We start from the raw sequence: 16,625 nt of genomic DNA, 5'->3' as shown, positions 1-16,625 counted from the left end.
CAACCCAGTATGTCATGCTACTGCCATGTGCTATCTGAAAGAGCCCTAATTTTTCAGAGAAAGGAACAGTGCATATCCCTCTGAACAAAACACACTCACAATCACATAGTCCTGGCCCACACAGCTTCACTTATAAGTCAGTGTCGCTGTCTGTCACTGATACTTGATGTACGACTTCCAGTCAGTCACAGCATTACAGTTTATCCAGACTGTCATAATCAACAACCAGAATATGGAATGACAGTGATGTAGTAGTGCAGATGGATACAATCATGATGGAAAAAGCTACACACTTCACCACATGACAAATATTTATTGACCTAAAATGTATCTAGATTTTTGTTGGTGAAGCCGGACCACAGTGCTCTATATGCAGACAGGAAGCTCAGAGGATGTGTCGGCTATGTGTGAAACCTCTGAGCCATCTCGTAAGATGAGTTACTCAAACCGGAGATGAAACTGTTGCTATTGGCAGGCAACTGTCATAAGAGAACACTAGTTAGCAGCAAAACATGTTGAGTTGGAGCAGCATTTTATGGTTCGGTGCTGTGTGTCTTAATCCCTGAGGGGGCAACACCAAGGTAAGAACAAAGAATAACTGCGGCCGTACATCTTCCTTATTGTCAGAAGGAAGTGGAAGAGAAATAGATAATATCTTTAGGGTTTTTTTAGGTTAGGAAAAGGAATTCAGCATGATGTTTTTCAGCAGTAAGATCCTTCCAGTGCCATACAATAAAAATGTTCTTGTAATTGAATCACAGCAAAGTAAAACATTTATGTAACATGTTGAAAACACTAAAAGAAAGAATTGCTCACAACATAAACACTTATGTAATAGCAACTGTTGCCAAAAAGCTGCCTGTGGAGCAGGAAGCAAGTGTTTATTGGTTTGAAGGTCAGACTGAGTGCACAGTGACTACACTTATTGATTGTGTCATTCCTGTGTCAAATCAATGAGAACTATTCCAGAAAGGAATGGTAAGGTTTCAATTTAGCTGTTGATGATTATCACAGTGCAGAAACACGTAGACATGGTGGAGTGACGTCTTTCTACACATGTCAGACTAGGGAGGTTTCACTGTTGACACCACCGAGAAACATTGATCCGTCCCATGGGTGTGTGGCCGCCAGGCAGATAATAAATCACTAAGCAGATCGATAAACATGACACGTGATTATAAGCTGACTGACACAAGAATGCAGCACAATCAGCAACAGTTGATAATTAGTAAAGGAAAACTAAATCAATTTTGTTTGTTGTCCAGCAACAGTTAGCTCCAACTGTATTGATCCAGGCCTGCAAAGCTGGATGGTTATTTTACATTATATTGAAAAAGCAACATTAATTGCTTTACAATGTATAATTTGTCTGACTATACAGACCATATATACTGTACCTATACAGGAAATGCGTGTGTGAAGTCTAGAAGTATGTGTAACTCATGTCTGTCCCTGACTAAAGATTTTCCTTGTCAGTTCAAAACATTTGACAATAGTCATTGCACGCTGATGGTAATAATTTAACTATATATTTTTGGTGTACACTGATGTTTGCAAGTGTACTTTACCTGGTCTTTACTTGAACTCATGTGAAAAGAGTCTTAGCACTTCAAAACAGGCCCAATGGCTCTTTGACAATAGTGTTTTTGAAAGCTGTGGGGGTTTTGATTTTGGTTATACAATAGTGTCCATTAAGAAACCTGAAGCTGATTATCAGGAGCAACAATGAAGTTCATGTTGGCTTCTGACGTCAATACGAGGTCTCTGCATGTGATATTGACTGCTAACCTAAAAAGAATATCTTTTATTCTTTTAGCAGTATGTAAGAGTTTGACGTCTTTTGTTTTACACCTGTCACATTGCAAAATGTGTGACAAATGAGTATGTGAGAATATGAGACTGTTCAATTTCTTCCCATACTGTAGCTCTAGTAGATTTCTGATGAGACTCTGTTTACAGCTCAGACGCTAGATTGGTCTATTGGATGAAACCTCCCTTTGAATACAACAATGGGATTGTGCATAAAATGATCTTTGACAGATTTTGGCTTGAGATACGTGGGAGTAGAAGAGGGAGTTATTTTTCATATTGTGTGCTATCTGTGCTCACAACACCCATTTGTCAGATTGTGACATGAAATAGACCATCAGAAGAACCATTTAACCCGGTCACAATGTCTGGTAACATTCTCTCCATCCCCCTTTAATACCGCCACCTACGTATCCTTATGAGAGGGCAGTGATCTTACACAAAGAGCCCATTATTGTTTATTTGCTTCTGTCTTCTGCATCTGAAGGGTAGATAAACCAGTGGCGGTCACACACAGGCCAGTGCATAATGCACTCTATGCAGCGACTGCCGCCTTGTGATGCAGATGTGAAAGGGTTTGACATTATATTGGCTGGCCTGGAGTTTTAGCTCTTGCACCACATGATTTACCCACTACGTTTGACCTTTAACAATGCATGCATGTGTGTATACCCTTGAAAATGACATAAAAATGCATCTATCAGCAGCACTCTGCAGTACAGTTAATCTAAACACAAAATCCATTTGCCTTCTTCAAACAGTCTGAGAGTTATAGGATGCTGTTGTTTGGCCGCTGTCCCGTCCTGTCTCCCTGATTCAGCATGAGTAATATCACACACTGCACACTGGTGATTTCTAGAGTGGCCCTATAAGTTGGAGTCCGTCGCTGAGTCATCACATAGATGAGAGTAATTGTAGCTGACAGCGCTATGGGCGACAACAACCAACCCATGAATTGATGCTGCTGAAATATGCAGAGTCATCTCTGTTGTGTCAGCACACCATCTCTTAAGGACAGAGCAGCAATAAGCTTGTAATAACTGAGTGGCTTACACAGATGGCTGGTGCTGGAGCTAGAAGGGACGAAGGGAAGAAGTAGGCTTTGACTAACCATACAGGTGAGACAAACTCACAATAGCCTACTCTTTCATTAAAACTTCATCTTTTTGTTTGACCTCCCAGTTTCCAAAAACACACACCAGCCAGTTGGAATGGAGACTCTAAACTCCCTGTAGGCTATCCATCTGTGTTCTTATGTGCGCTCTGCTTGCATGTGAATGTCTATTTGTGTACATGCCCTTTAAAGATCTGTGTAATGCAGTGCTCTAAGCCATTGATTTAACAGTCGTGACTGTCAGGGACAGAACGATAAAACTGATTGAAGCGCGCAGTTTACACCCAAGGAGATTTGCAATTAAACAGAATGGATGATCACCCCAATCTGACACTAGAAATTCCGCATGCCACAGGGACACACACACACACAGCAGCTGAACATCTGGAGGTGGGTTTGAGAGGGGTGAAGCAGAAACGGAAATCAGGATTAAAATCAGAATGCAGAGCAAGCAAAAACGCTCTCAGTGTTAATCAAAACGTGCCAATGGTGTTTTACTGTATGTCTGTGTGTAATGTTTAGCTCATGGAGACGAAGAAAAGGGTGAATTTGTATCCATGTATTATTTTCTGTGCAATTCTCTCACAGCTCTTGGATTCATGCAGTCATGGAAAGCTTTGGATATTTTACATACACATATAATCCCACATATCTCTCACACACACTGTATGGACAAATAGATTAAATTCACATAATTGACCCTGCTGGACAAAGATAACCTAGTATTACATTGATCCTATATTGACCCAAATTGAGTCAATTTTGGGTGAAAGATTTTTAGTGTGTATAAGTGCGTACATAAAACTGTAAAGACATAAATAAAATAACATTTCAGAAATTAAACTAAAAACTAGGACCAAACTAGATTTAATTATATACATGATAATATTCTGTCCATGGTTAGTGTATTGTCTTGACAGGGTGCCTCATGAGATGTAAATGCTGGAGCCTTTTCTCTACCCAGACCAACATTTGCACAACCAGGGCCCAGCTGCACTTCAAACTAACTGTTGCTACAATTATTAATATCACTGTTATTTCTGCAGTATACATCTGTTTTTTTTTTGTCCATCGCTTGTTGTCACTGCAATCCAGCAGGGGGCCATATACACTGATAAGACTTTCGTTTCAAATCAACAGTATGTGAGTGCTTTAGACTTTGTGGCGATTTGTAGCTTAAATTGGCTTATGAGCAGGGAGTGTGTCACCGCGCCAAACCTGTGCTGCTTGGCCCAAAAAAGCAGAGCGGAGTGCGGCGGACACTGCGCCTCTGTGAGCTCTGCTGTGTCCCTTTAAGTACAGCAGGCAGTGCTGTTGGTCCGTGTGGGAGCGCAGGGCGCACGGTGCGGCGCTGCCTCTCCGCAGCGTCAAACAGTGTCTTCCTTCACATCGGACAGACGACAGAACAGGTCGACCCACCGCCTGCATCACATCCACGCTTTGACCTGAACAGCTGACTGGAGCGAGTGAAGCGAAGAGGGGCTGATGTAGACTTAGGAGAGCCTACAGGGCCATTTACGTTACTCCCTCCTTCTCCGACTGTCAGCTGGAAGTGCGCAGCGGTTTATATGCGGTACAGTATATTATTGAACAGCACTGAGAGACACGAGCTAATTAGATTGATAAAATAACAGTAGCTGTCTGCGGCTGAAAGCACAGTAAAAAAATAAAACGCTGGTTATGAGAGAGCACGCTGCTGTTCATATCTGCCTGAATGACCGTGGAGATGAAACATGCCTGAGCATGAGAGATGACCAACCTCAGGCTGAGTTTCGTCCTGTGAACTGCAACATCTAACCATCTGCTGAAGCCTTCTCTTGACTCGTGTTTAAGGTAAGGTGAAGTTACATTTGATCTGATAACAACCCAGAGGGAAACGTTTACTGTAGCAGCTCAGAATCAGTCCTGTAAGCCAGAGGTTGGTTGTATTTGTGGTGTTGTAGAAGTCACTAGTCGAGGCACATTGGTATGAACACAGCTGGTTAACACCCCTGAAGTAGACCCACAAACCAAGAAATCCGTTTCCTAGTTTTCAATACGAATAAAGAAGCTTCCACTTGTTAAAGGAAAGACTGAACAGTATAGCTGCAGAAGGCTTTGTCTATTTAAAGGCCATATGTTTTGATTAGACTGAGCCTCAGGCGATAAAAATACCTGAGTGAAGTAGAGAGGTAGTGCCTTAATCGGCCTTGTCTTGTTTCTATTCACTGCACTGTAAAATCCAATGTATTCTTATATTAATTTGACTCCTACAGTAATGGTAATCCAGTTCAGAGGTCTTAATAATATTTTTATCTGTAATATCTGCACCTTTGGTGTTTGTATGCTGTTGTGTGACAGACTGTAAGGTGTCCCTGCTCTCTACTCAGTACATTATCATGCTCAGTGGGCAGTAAAGATGCATTAGACTCTAACCAGGTTCATGCTTGGTGGCTCACAGACAGAATCATTTTCCCAGAAGTGTGAAGTCGGTGGACTTTAATTAGAGCACTTGTGCTAATTTTTAACCAGAGCTACAGAGCTACTCATGAAACAGGCAGAAGCTAACCTGCATTTTCTCCCCTCATTTGCTTCTTTAGTTTAACTACTAGATTTTCAACTCTAGCATGTACAAAACATGTTCTCTGAGCTCATTCATGTATTAATGTTTTAGACCAAGAGTCCAGCTACTCTGACTGACATAGTGTTTTTCTTTTTGGCACTTAGTTGCAATATGTTACTATGGTCTCTGAGATAATATAAATGGCATATTTCACAATTTATTTGCCATTTTATAGGGTAAAAAAAGAATCGAGAACATAATATGCAGAATAATAATGAAAATCATCTTACACTATTTATCCTCAGCTGTGCAAGGGTATGACGAGAAAACTCCTTATGATTTTAATGAAATTATGCAAATTAAGCAGCCTCTTCTCCCCCTCATTGTTTCTGATGACCTGGGTGTACTGTAGATCATTGTATTGAACCAACTGCTCAGTGAGAAGTGTAAAAGTAGAGGAAGAAGAACATAATGGTTGTTAGGATTGATCACAATGCTGTTAAAATCAATTTATGAATGGCACTAATTGCTCATGCTGCTGCTGGTTCAGCACTTGGAATGACTAAAGACTGATAAATAAAAAGCAGAGCATGACAGACCTCTAGTTATGGCAGTGGGAGCACTCGTTTCATAGCTCCGGAATCTAACCAAGCAGAACTGATCAATACCACGGACGGCACTGTAAAATAGAAAATAGAAGCTCCCCTTCCCCGTAATTCATAAAAAGGGGTGGTGATGGGGCAGTAGATAAGACATATGCCTTTGGTGTGAGAGACCCGGGTTCAGATCCCCACTGTGACACATCCACCATTGTGTCCCTGAGCAAGACACTTAGCCCCTAGTTGCTCCAGAGTTGTGCGACCTCTGATAAATAGCAACTGTAAGTTACTTTGGATAAAAGCTTCAGGTAAATGTAACTCTTATTTAACCCTCTGGTAATGTCAGTTTCTACCATATTATATCATAATGTGCTTTCAGCTGTTCACACTCATTTAGAAAATAAAATCACATAGATTTTATTGTTGCTAACATCAGCTGTGCTGTCCTATGAACTCAGTCCTGCCTGATGCAGAAGTGAGGAGACGTGAGAGAACTATGGCAACAACTGAAATTCGTCTTTGTGCACTCGAGAACAGGAGGTGCTGTTCCCACTGCTGCTGCTGATTTAATGAATAATCAGAATCAAAATCGCAGCAGTTTGTCCCTCTGGAATTTAAGTGGAGCATCGGCCATCAGCCTTTACGATTGCGCCGTGAAGACTGAATCCTGAAAGACAGAAATGCTTTGTGTAAATTTGATGTTGAACTTTCCACACACACGTTTGGCTGTGGCTGCAGAGGACAACTTCAAAGGTGCTCAGATTTGAAGGCCTTTGTGTAGAGACGGGGTGGCCGCAGTGAAGGCTTTGAATTCCTCCAGAGCTTATCTCTTCATCCTCTTGGTGTCCTCTTAGGGACGTGCCATGGATCATATCCAGTGGCCGCAGGCTTTGAAGATCGGCAGAGGAACTGACAGTGAAATAACAGTGGCACAGTGCGAGCTGTGTGTAGGTTGGGTGGTGAACTTACTCCTGAAACATCCCCATCAAGAAAGAATGTCAAGATCTTCATTAGACAGAAATAGCTTGGCATGAAATACTTCTTCGCCAAAGACGTGCTGAACATTTCAGTGTTTCCAGTATCTGACGTTCAAAAGCAGAATAGTAGTTTCACACTTCTTCTCACTTTTATTGGTTTGAATACACAACATAAAGGGAATGTCTTAATTCATTATATTTTGCAATAGCTTATTTCCCCTTTCCTCGAAATAAAATATGATATTAGAGAGAGGATCATCTTTAAAACCGTGTTCCGGTTACACAGATCCAAGGAGTGGGTCAGCCTCGCTGCATGCACATCTCAGCCAGATTTTCAGCTTATAGGAGGATTATTCACAGCACCAGACCTCTTTCGTAAGACGTATCCAGATAATCACTGCCTAGACAGGTGGCAGGTAGACATCAGACAGAGCTGGGAAAACCCAAAACCTAAACTTTGACTCAAGTCTCTGGGTTTTATTGAAAGACTCAAACTAAAGTGGGACCAAAACAAACCAATAATCTTGAAAAGAAATTTCAGACAACACAGCCAACGAAATATATTGTATTAAAGTCCATCTAGTGTGTAAACCAAATGTCAGGTATTAAGTTTTAGTCATACTGTACTTTTCTTCCTAATGGGCAGTATGTCAAGAACACTTTTCAGACTTCAAGGAATGAAGGAAAGCTAAATAGCTAATTATATTTTTGACCTGCTGTTCAGGCTTTTCTCTCAGACAGAGACAGGTACCCTGCTGAGGGTATGGATGTTTTTTAATCCAACAAAGGCTAATATGAGGGAGAGATGTTGTGTGTGTGTGTGTGTGTGTGTGTGTGTGTGTGTGTGTGTTTCTAGAGTCAGAGTGTTTGTGTGTTTCCATCTTGTCCATTTCCGAACATGCTGGGGTGCAAATGCAAGTGTGTTTTCCATTATTTTTTATATCAACATTGGGTGAGAGAACATAACTATTATGGTGCAACAAAATATCTGTTGCTGACTAATGTCTTAAATCAGTGCAGGCCTTTGGAAACCAAAAATAATCCCCACGTAAACTGAATTAACTGGAAAAGAAGAGCCAAGTTGAATTTCATTGAAACGACATTATCTAGAACCTAAACTGCATTTTATTTTTTATGCATATTACTCTCAAGGTAATAATGCAAATGTAAATGCAAGTTGCATTTTGAGTTTTCACAAGCCTGAATCTTGATCACTTGGCTAGATATATTCCATATTTCCCCCCCACTTTGAGAACCACTGTTAAATCACCTCATTTTATATATAATTACTGTAATCAAACAGCAGCATGTTTATTTTTTTAAATATATCATTTACAGTTTTAGAAAAAAAATTCCTACAAGACTTTGTCCCCAAATGTGGATTATCATAATATTTACCGCTTATCAGGAGGTCAGTCGGGGACTCGGGGATGCAGCATCAACTCTGGCTCCCCTCTGTCTGACCCAGAGTCTCCGTTTGCCCTCTGCACCGTCAGACTGTCTCACACTGACTGACTCGAACGTCCAACACTTACCGCTCAGGGGAGGTACAAGGCTTGACATCATGTGTGTGTCAGAGAGAATGAAGAGAGGGGAAGACAGTGCGAGAGCAATTGAGAAAATGAAAAAACATGAGGAGCAGACCATAAGGAGAAAACAGTGAATATAATAGCCACATTCTCTGTGGTCCATGGCCGACCTTGAGATGGTGCCAGTCGCCGAGATTAGCACATCACCACTGTAATAGCTCACCTCGAGTAGCAGACCTCCTTGTCCTTTCTTCAACTCGATCCCTGCTTCACAAAAAGGCCTTTGTTGGTGTCAAACTGCTGGGCTCTGTTTTCTGAACCTGCTGAACCAACAGAGCAACAGCCGAGCCTTTAAATAGAGAAATTTAGTTTACCACACTTTTAGGAAACTGGAGGACACAAATGGTCTGAGTGCTGCCTGTGTGTTAGTCTGGGAGGCATTTATCTTTGGGTCATGCTGGACCTCAAACTAAAGCACCATTTATACTCCTAAATAAATGTACGCAGGATAAGCGGTTGACGATGGATGGATGGATGGATGGATGGATGTATAAATTCCCACTATGAAGCTGTATATAGCTGCTAATAGGTGAAAGAAAACAGAATAATGTAGGAATAAAGATAACAAGTCATAATTTGTTTCCTGATTTTAATTATGTTGACAGCAAACATATAAATAAGTCTTTTTTAAGCTCTATTAGGTCGATAAAGTAGACATTATATCCATATTAGTGAGCAGGCCTGTGGTGTTTTCTGAGCTTCGAGAACATCACTTCAAGCTGTGTTAGTTGATCTGTGAAAACACATCCATCATCATCCAGACTGCACGGTGAAGAATTAGACAGGCTTTTTTCTTTAAAGAGGATGTCAAGAGATTTTGATAAGCCCTGTCCTAACAATACTGCAATACAGCAGCAGGAGCCCCTGTGTGAGACAGAATCAGAAAGAGTAGAGCCCCCTCTGGGTATGTCAGCCTGTGCAGTCAGTGTCAGCCGCAGCTTCAGATCTCCTTTCAGCGTGCTGGGCCCTAATTGAGCTCTCACACTTGCTTGAGAAATTTGTCAAGTTGCTGTGAAATGAACTACTTGGCCAAATCAAGATGTGCATCCCTTGATTCCTCCCCAAACTACCCCTCTACGGCTGTGATTATCATGGAGTAACAGGATGTTCAAGCTTTTAAACGGATAAACTACTTTTGCTTATTTCCTGTTGGGAATATGCCATTAAAGGGTAAATAGTAGCAAATTCTCATGATAGTTTTGTGCTCAGTAATTGCATCTACTGGGATTTCATCTGAAAGATGTGCAACAGTAACCAACCTTCGCCTATTTATACACACTTAAAGTAAGGGCTTATTATTTTTACACGCAGCCTTACATGTTGTTCCATTAATTTCCTGCAGCAAGCAGGATGAGCGCCTAAGCCTATCCCCCTTATCAGCTGCTTTTCTGAATCTGGCAGTAAGCAGAACTCGCACATATGAGCTCCTCTGTAGCGCTAATATTCTCCATCTGTCAGTTGAGCCGCCCAGGTTGGCCGTGATGTTAGGAACTATCACATGCAGTAAATGAAGCACGCCTGGTCAGCCACGAGCCCATTGCCACGCCTTGTCAACCCTCATCACCTCCGCTCTCTCTGTGACTGTGCAGATGTCTTTCCCAGGTTGCTTGAGGGTGAGATGACTCAGCTCGAGCTCCCGCTCAGCGCATCACTGACAGCGGTTCAGCCCTCTCCTCAGTCAACCGCGGCAACTTAAACACGCTGAACCGTTGAGGCTTAAACACAGGCTGCATTATTTGCTGTTTTAAACTCTCAACCTCTTTTTTTTGTCTGACTACAGCACTGTCAGATGGGCTCAAGCATCCGATCATAAGATGGGACGGCTTCATGGAATTCCGTCTCATTGAGATTAAGATCTCTTCTCCAAGAGAGACCTGAGAGCAAGAAACGTTCACTTGAATTGTTCAATAATGTTTCACCACAAAGAAATCCAGAAAGGCTATGCGGATCTGTAAAAGAGATTGCGGGGTCATTGATGATTAAGCCTTTTCTCTTAAGTTTGCATTCATTTCATTCAGCAGAAGATGAACATTTCAGTGATTTATTTATTACTTACAGCTGTTTATTTCTGCTTTTCTGCTTATTTGCTTGTGATGCTGAGGTGTTGCAACTGACTGGTTGCTGGAAGGATTGTCATAGCTGGAAGGTTCCTACTAACTGTGATAACAACTATACTAAAGATCAATCAGCAGCGAAGATAAACATTGAGTTTTGTGAATTCTGTGCAAACTGAAGCTTAAACGGCCAGCTCACCCAATTCACAAAAATACTGTGATCTATCCATGCAGATAGTTTTAGTTTTATCCACTCGAATATAACAGAGGGAAATTTCTTTTTGGCACTCAACAGTATTGAAAAAGTCAGCATGTTGTTCCATAAATAATGTCCCAGTTACTCAGGAAAATCCACAGAGCTCACTGAGAAATGTTTTTTGAAACTACTTTCCACTGAAGAAAGAGTCCATTTCAGCTTCAGAGGCAGAAATTCAAAACCTGGGCACATAAAATCAAAACTATCTGCATGGCAAAGTGCCACTAGAGGAAAAAATATGTTTTTGGGACAGAAGTGCAAGTATTATTTTATGAAAACAATTGAGCACCTCACTGTCATCTGGCTTGGTTATTTCAGAGGTTTCTGTTTCTGTATCTCTCCCTCACACACACAGAGTTGTAAACATTCACTCACGCAGCCCTCTTCTTTCTTCCATTGCTTCAGAGATGTTGTCCATGTTGCATCAGAGCAACAGTGAAACACCACTGCATGGCCGTCATATTTTATTCATTGTAGGAGAGGCTGCATCACTGAGGTTCTCTTCTTCGTGCGAACTCAAAGCAGGCAGCTGTCAGAAAGCCTGAATCCCCAGATACTTTGCCCATTTCTGCTTCCACACCCACACCCTCATTGCATACCGCAGTGCTCCACTCTATACACATAAGCTTTCCCTCATCGAAGAAGTGACTCTTTCTCAATTTCCTTTTGATTTTAGGTATATGTGATGTCATGATGACAACAGTTTTGTATGGCTGGAGTCGCGAAAACAATACTATAACAGTAGAAAGTATTAGAGATCAAAACATTTCTCTTGAACCCTGCGCCCTGTGTGTGCATTAACAACAATTGTATTTACAATGGCTATTTGCCTTTCCTTTATTGTGTTATATTGTTTTTGTGCATGTAGGTTGCCAAGTGGAAAATCCCAAAGGGAGTTACCATCTCCCGCAAAAAACACTGCTGTTGAACTACCTGAAAACAGCTTGACTGTAGCCCAGCCTTTACTTCTATAACCTATATGCGTCACTTTGTAACACGCGCCATAATGCTCACCTAGAAGCTAGTGTGGGATGCCCACAACATTTAAGTACGCTTTAATAGTTGTTAATTATATTTAAAATAAACAAGGCAATGTAACTTTACCGAGTGTTCAAGTGCAGCATTGTAGGGTGAAGATAACCCAAAGCTGTAGTGTTATACCCGGTGGGAAAGCTAGTTGGAAAAATTGCTAATGTACCACTCTGAAATGTTTTGCTTCAGTCTCCAGGTTGTGAAGCTGGTTCAGGTTGTTCTGCACAAATGGCTATAGCGAAGCCACGGTAACCATCTGAAGTGGCTTTGTTTTGGACACTACCTTGCTTGTCGCATGTACAACTCCCAACAATGATCAAATATAAATGAGATGCTTCACTTGGTAGCTAAAACAGAGTGTTCAGTACACAGGGTGAAAAAAGGTGCTGTAGTATGACAAAAATATGGTGTTTTTTGAAAATGAAACCATGTAAACCTGTGTGGTACAACCCATAAATAGGATTAAAAACCTGAAAATGTGCATAATGACCACTTTTAAATACATGTGCATTTTAGAAGTACATTATTACTTATTAAGTTGCAAATAGAACAGTACCGTCACGAATGGTGTAGTAGTTGAAGGTTTAGGACCCAAATGCAGGACACAAGGCTGACAGATACAGTTCAATGATATTTATTCACGGCTAAACCAAGAGTGAGCACACTTACAAGTAGAGTGGCTGAGTCCAAAGTAAGCAAGGTGAAATAATCCAAAAGAACAGAGTTATCCAACAGAAATAATCCAATGGGTTACAGATCCAGGACAGCACAGAACAGAGCAAAACTACACATGACATGAGGCAGAGCAACAAACAAGCTACAATGACAAGACACAGACTGAGGAAAACACAGGCAATACATACACAGGGTTAACGAGCAGGAAGGGGATACACAGGTGAGAGACATGAGGGATTAATCAAGCAAACAGGCAGGCAGGGAGAGAGCAGGAGAAACAGACAGAACCAAACCTAAATGCAGAATATAAACTGAATATAATAAGGCAAACTAAATACAACAGGAAACAAGCCATCAAGACTGAACACAGGTTACGAAACACAGACCATGTCAAAATAAGACTGAACAGACTGAATGAAACAGAACACAGGATAGATCTAAACGGGAACAATGAACTAGAGAACATCTAAGAACTAGGACTCAGAACTTAAACACAGAACCAGGATTACACACTAAGCCATAAACTAAAGACACAGGACTAAGAACCAAGACATGAAAGAAGGAACAAGAGAACCGGTAGTTACTGAAATAAGCTGATATCCAAATAAACATAAGAATAAACAAGGCTGAACAGAAGAGAGGACGCTGATATAAAACCGAAACTTCAGAACAAAGACAAAAATCAAGAACCAGACAGAAACAAGAATGAAAATACAGCACACAGAGAACTCAGGGCAGGATCGTGCCAAGTACAGACTTTAACATGTTAATTTACCCAGTTATGGAATTGTCCTTTTATATGGAGGTGATGGGACCAACAATTAGGACATGAGGACATTAACAACAACAACAACAACAACAACAACAGTTGGCTAAAAATAGGACGTATGAGCAACAAGGCCTCTAATGACGTTCATATTTAATTGGACAGGATATGCTGACAACAGGCCTCTGGTGCTGCTCGACCTTTACAGGCAGATTTGCGTGATGCTGAAAAAGGCCCACGCTTCAGTACACATTTTGCAGGGCATGCTTACAGAGCACCCTACCACATACACACTTCATGTTCTTCAGATGAATGCACCCAGACCACTGCACCGTGCGTGATCGTGCACATTGAACAACTCATGGGAAACAGCTAAATAGCTTGTACACAACAACACTCAGAGTGACAAACGAGCTGCCTGTTCTCATGCTATCCTTTCAGTCAGTTTATTAAAAGGAACATGACGTCAGAAAGTGTCTCTGATGATGTTCAGTGTAATTCAGATTCCCTTCAGTTAATGTTAATTTCCCAAACACCTCCACAAGCACGGGTGTCAAATACTTTTTCTACTGTGATACATAGGTGGTGAAAATCATATAGACATATAGCATACTAATAGCAAGAGAGTCTTTTTCCTGTGGAGAAAAGATTTCTATCATGACTCAAAACACATGTTTTGGCTGCATTATACTCTGTTTCTTATCTTGAATATTTACATTTTATGCTACTTAATGCTTCTACTCCACCACATTTCATAGAGAACTATTGTACTGTCTATTCTACAACAGTTAATTTATGCATCTTATGCACTTTTATAGATCAAACTGTACGCAACAGAATGTAGTTAAAAGTAGATCTACGAAATCCAGCTGCCTTTAAATGTTACTTACACTTTAATCAATCAATAGTACTAATGGAAGAACATGATTTATATGATAATTTAATGCATGTATGATACATCTTTTTGTCAATACCTCTGTAATTTTAATACCTTGGCCAGAATTGAACTAGGGACGTGGCAGTTGTATGGTAGCTGTCTTAAGCCACTAGACCAACTGTACTTTGAAGACCAAGAAAAGTAGATTTTTTCCACACACATTCAGTATCAAGTGGATTCTGTTTGTCTGTTTTTCTGGAAAATTCTAAATACTTGACTGTTTTACTGAATACCTGCTGTTAACTTTGCTTCGTGCTGAGAGAGCAGCTTGTATTGTCTGTAGTGATCCCAGCATGTGGCGCTGTGTACAGGATCACCCCTTTACTCCAGACAGCATCTTTAGTTGCCTAATCTAATCCTCTCTTTTCTCAGCTTTGTATGTGCTGATTGATCGGGCTTTTTATGGATACACATTGGTTAAAATTGTAAAATGTCACATTTGTTTACAGTGAGCTGAAAAATTCAATGGATCAACAGGGCAAAGGGCAAGTGCAAAGATTTATTTAGCTGAAAATGGATTCAGCTGTGTAGCATTAGCCTATGAGACAGCACTGTGGTTTTCTAAAAGGAAAAAGAGGACTTTAGCAAACGCTAAGGGAGATTTTTGTCAATACTGATCATTTCAGACTCAACCAGTCTCAACCTGGCACCATCTCATTTCACCCCGACTGTCTTCAGCGCCTCTGAAGCACACATTTACTGTAATGGTCGGTGCCTTTGGAAAAGTAATTTCAGACTGAATTCATTACATTGCTTTAAAAACAAATCCAAAATGATCTTTTCATTTCTCTCTCATCACAGCAGGTCACAGGGAAGGGTTAGCTGCAGAAAAACAGTGTTGGAGGATTCAGCTTCTTGCTTAAGGACACTTCAGCAGAGTGGGTGCTCGTTGACACAGGAGGTTTAATGTGCGTCCTACAGTGGAGGGTCTGTCTCCCCTCTCACGGCACTGCTGAGCACTCGGCTGTTTTTCTGTTCTTACTCTGTCCAACAGAGAAGAATCTGTGTGATACAGAAGGACAGTTGTGTCTTCCTCGATGAATAAGTTTCCCCACTCAGTCTACATGATTGATATAGTACTGTAAGACACTGCTGTATTTGTTTTGGTGTTCTCCAAAAAATTTGAGTAAAAGCTGCTCTTATCAATACTGTATGTCAACGATGGATCAAATGACTATGTAATGTAAGAGGGGTCGTTAGTAGTGATAAACCTACAACGAATTATCTGCAGCTGTTTTGGTTGTATACCTCGCAAATGTACCATTTTGTTGACTGTCACTGTTCACTCATTACTGATTTCCAGTCACAGCAGGCTGCTGTTTCCAGAGAAAAAGCTCTAAAACTCATTGTACACCACCTGCTCAACACCAAACAGCAGACAGACAAAGTTAGCAACTAGCTGGTGAGCACAGTGGAGCATTTAGCAGCTAAAGAGATTGAGAGATATATCCCTCAGGGGTTGGTGGAGACCAAAAACAGAGCTTAAAGAGAGTGAATATTCGACGTGCATCCACCAGCTGACCAGAAACACGACACCAAATGTATGAGAATGTTTCTCTGTAAATGCTGCGTGCTTAAATGAGCAACTTTTTGCGAACAGTTTTGGCATAACAACTTTAAAGGTGATGGTTATTTCCACTTACCTTAAATCCGTTTAAGGAATAGTTCAACATTTTGGTAAATATGCTTTTTCGATTTCTTTCAGGGAGGGAGATGAGAAGATAAATATTAATCTGATGCCTGTGAGTTAAGTTCACAGCTGGAAGACGTGGTTAGCTTAATTTAGCATAAAGACTGGAGCCGTGGGGAAAGCTGGCCCGACTTTCGTCATACATAAACTACCAAAACCTCAAATGTTTACTAATTAAAATATTGTATCTCATTGGTTCGATCTGTACAGAAACAGGAATGTATATTTATGGTTTTAGGGGAAAGTTACATGCAACAACTAATTGACTGAGGATTTAAACCCTGTCTGGTACACCTCCTGTCCATGTCCCAATGATGAGTGGTACAGGAAACAGGAAGAGGAAACATTGCCAAAGAACGTAGTCCAGGCAGAAATTACATTTTTCCTCAAAACGCAATTGGCAAAATAAAGTAGAAGTATATAAAAATAATTACCAGGAGACAGGCATGGGTAAAGGTGGCCACAAATATCCATGGTTGTGTGTGTATAATTTAACATGTTCAGATTTCGTTCTCAGATCTCACATTGACATCACAGATTTAAGTTGTGTTTTTCTGGCCTCTTGTTTTACAGAACAGTTGTTAA

At 40.8% G+C, this 16,625-nt stretch overlaps 1 protein-coding gene and 1 long non-coding RNA gene across 3 annotated transcripts in view; one reads left to right on the top strand and one right to left on the bottom strand.

Annotated features, from left to right (window-relative positions):
* The first annotated feature begins 510 nt into the window (after positions 1–510).
* wscd2 (WSC domain containing 2) overlaps positions 511–16,625 on the top strand; it is a 42,013-nt gene continuing 25,898 nt past the window's right edge. The window contains exon 1 of one of the 2 annotated variants that reach the window (XM_046035954.1): positions 511–581. The gene's annotated coding sequence lies outside the window, so the exon portion shown is untranslated. Of the gene's footprint in view, positions 582–4,278; positions 4,757–16,625 lie in introns of those variants that run through there. The other variant, XM_046035953.1, reaches the window with a different exon arrangement.
* LOC123960915 lies at positions 6,531–12,774 on the bottom strand. Its single transcript, XR_006822625.1, has 4 exons — positions 12,642–12,774; positions 8,794–8,919; positions 8,440–8,596; positions 6,531–6,731 (listed from the first exon to the last, which is right to left on the bottom strand). It is a non-coding gene; the product is annotated as an uncharacterized LOC123960915 (long non-coding RNA).

Source organism: Micropterus dolomieu, linkage group LG21, assembly GCF_021292245.1.
Source record: "Micropterus dolomieu isolate WLL.071019.BEF.003 ecotype Adirondacks linkage group LG21, ASM2129224v1, whole genome shotgun sequence".
In the NCBI taxonomy this organism is placed as follows: domain Eukaryota; kingdom Metazoa; phylum Chordata; class Actinopteri; order Centrarchiformes; family Centrarchidae; genus Micropterus; species Micropterus dolomieu.
The sequence above is the reverse complement of the archived record's forward strand: the minus strand, read 5'-3'. Positions and strand labels throughout refer to the sequence as shown.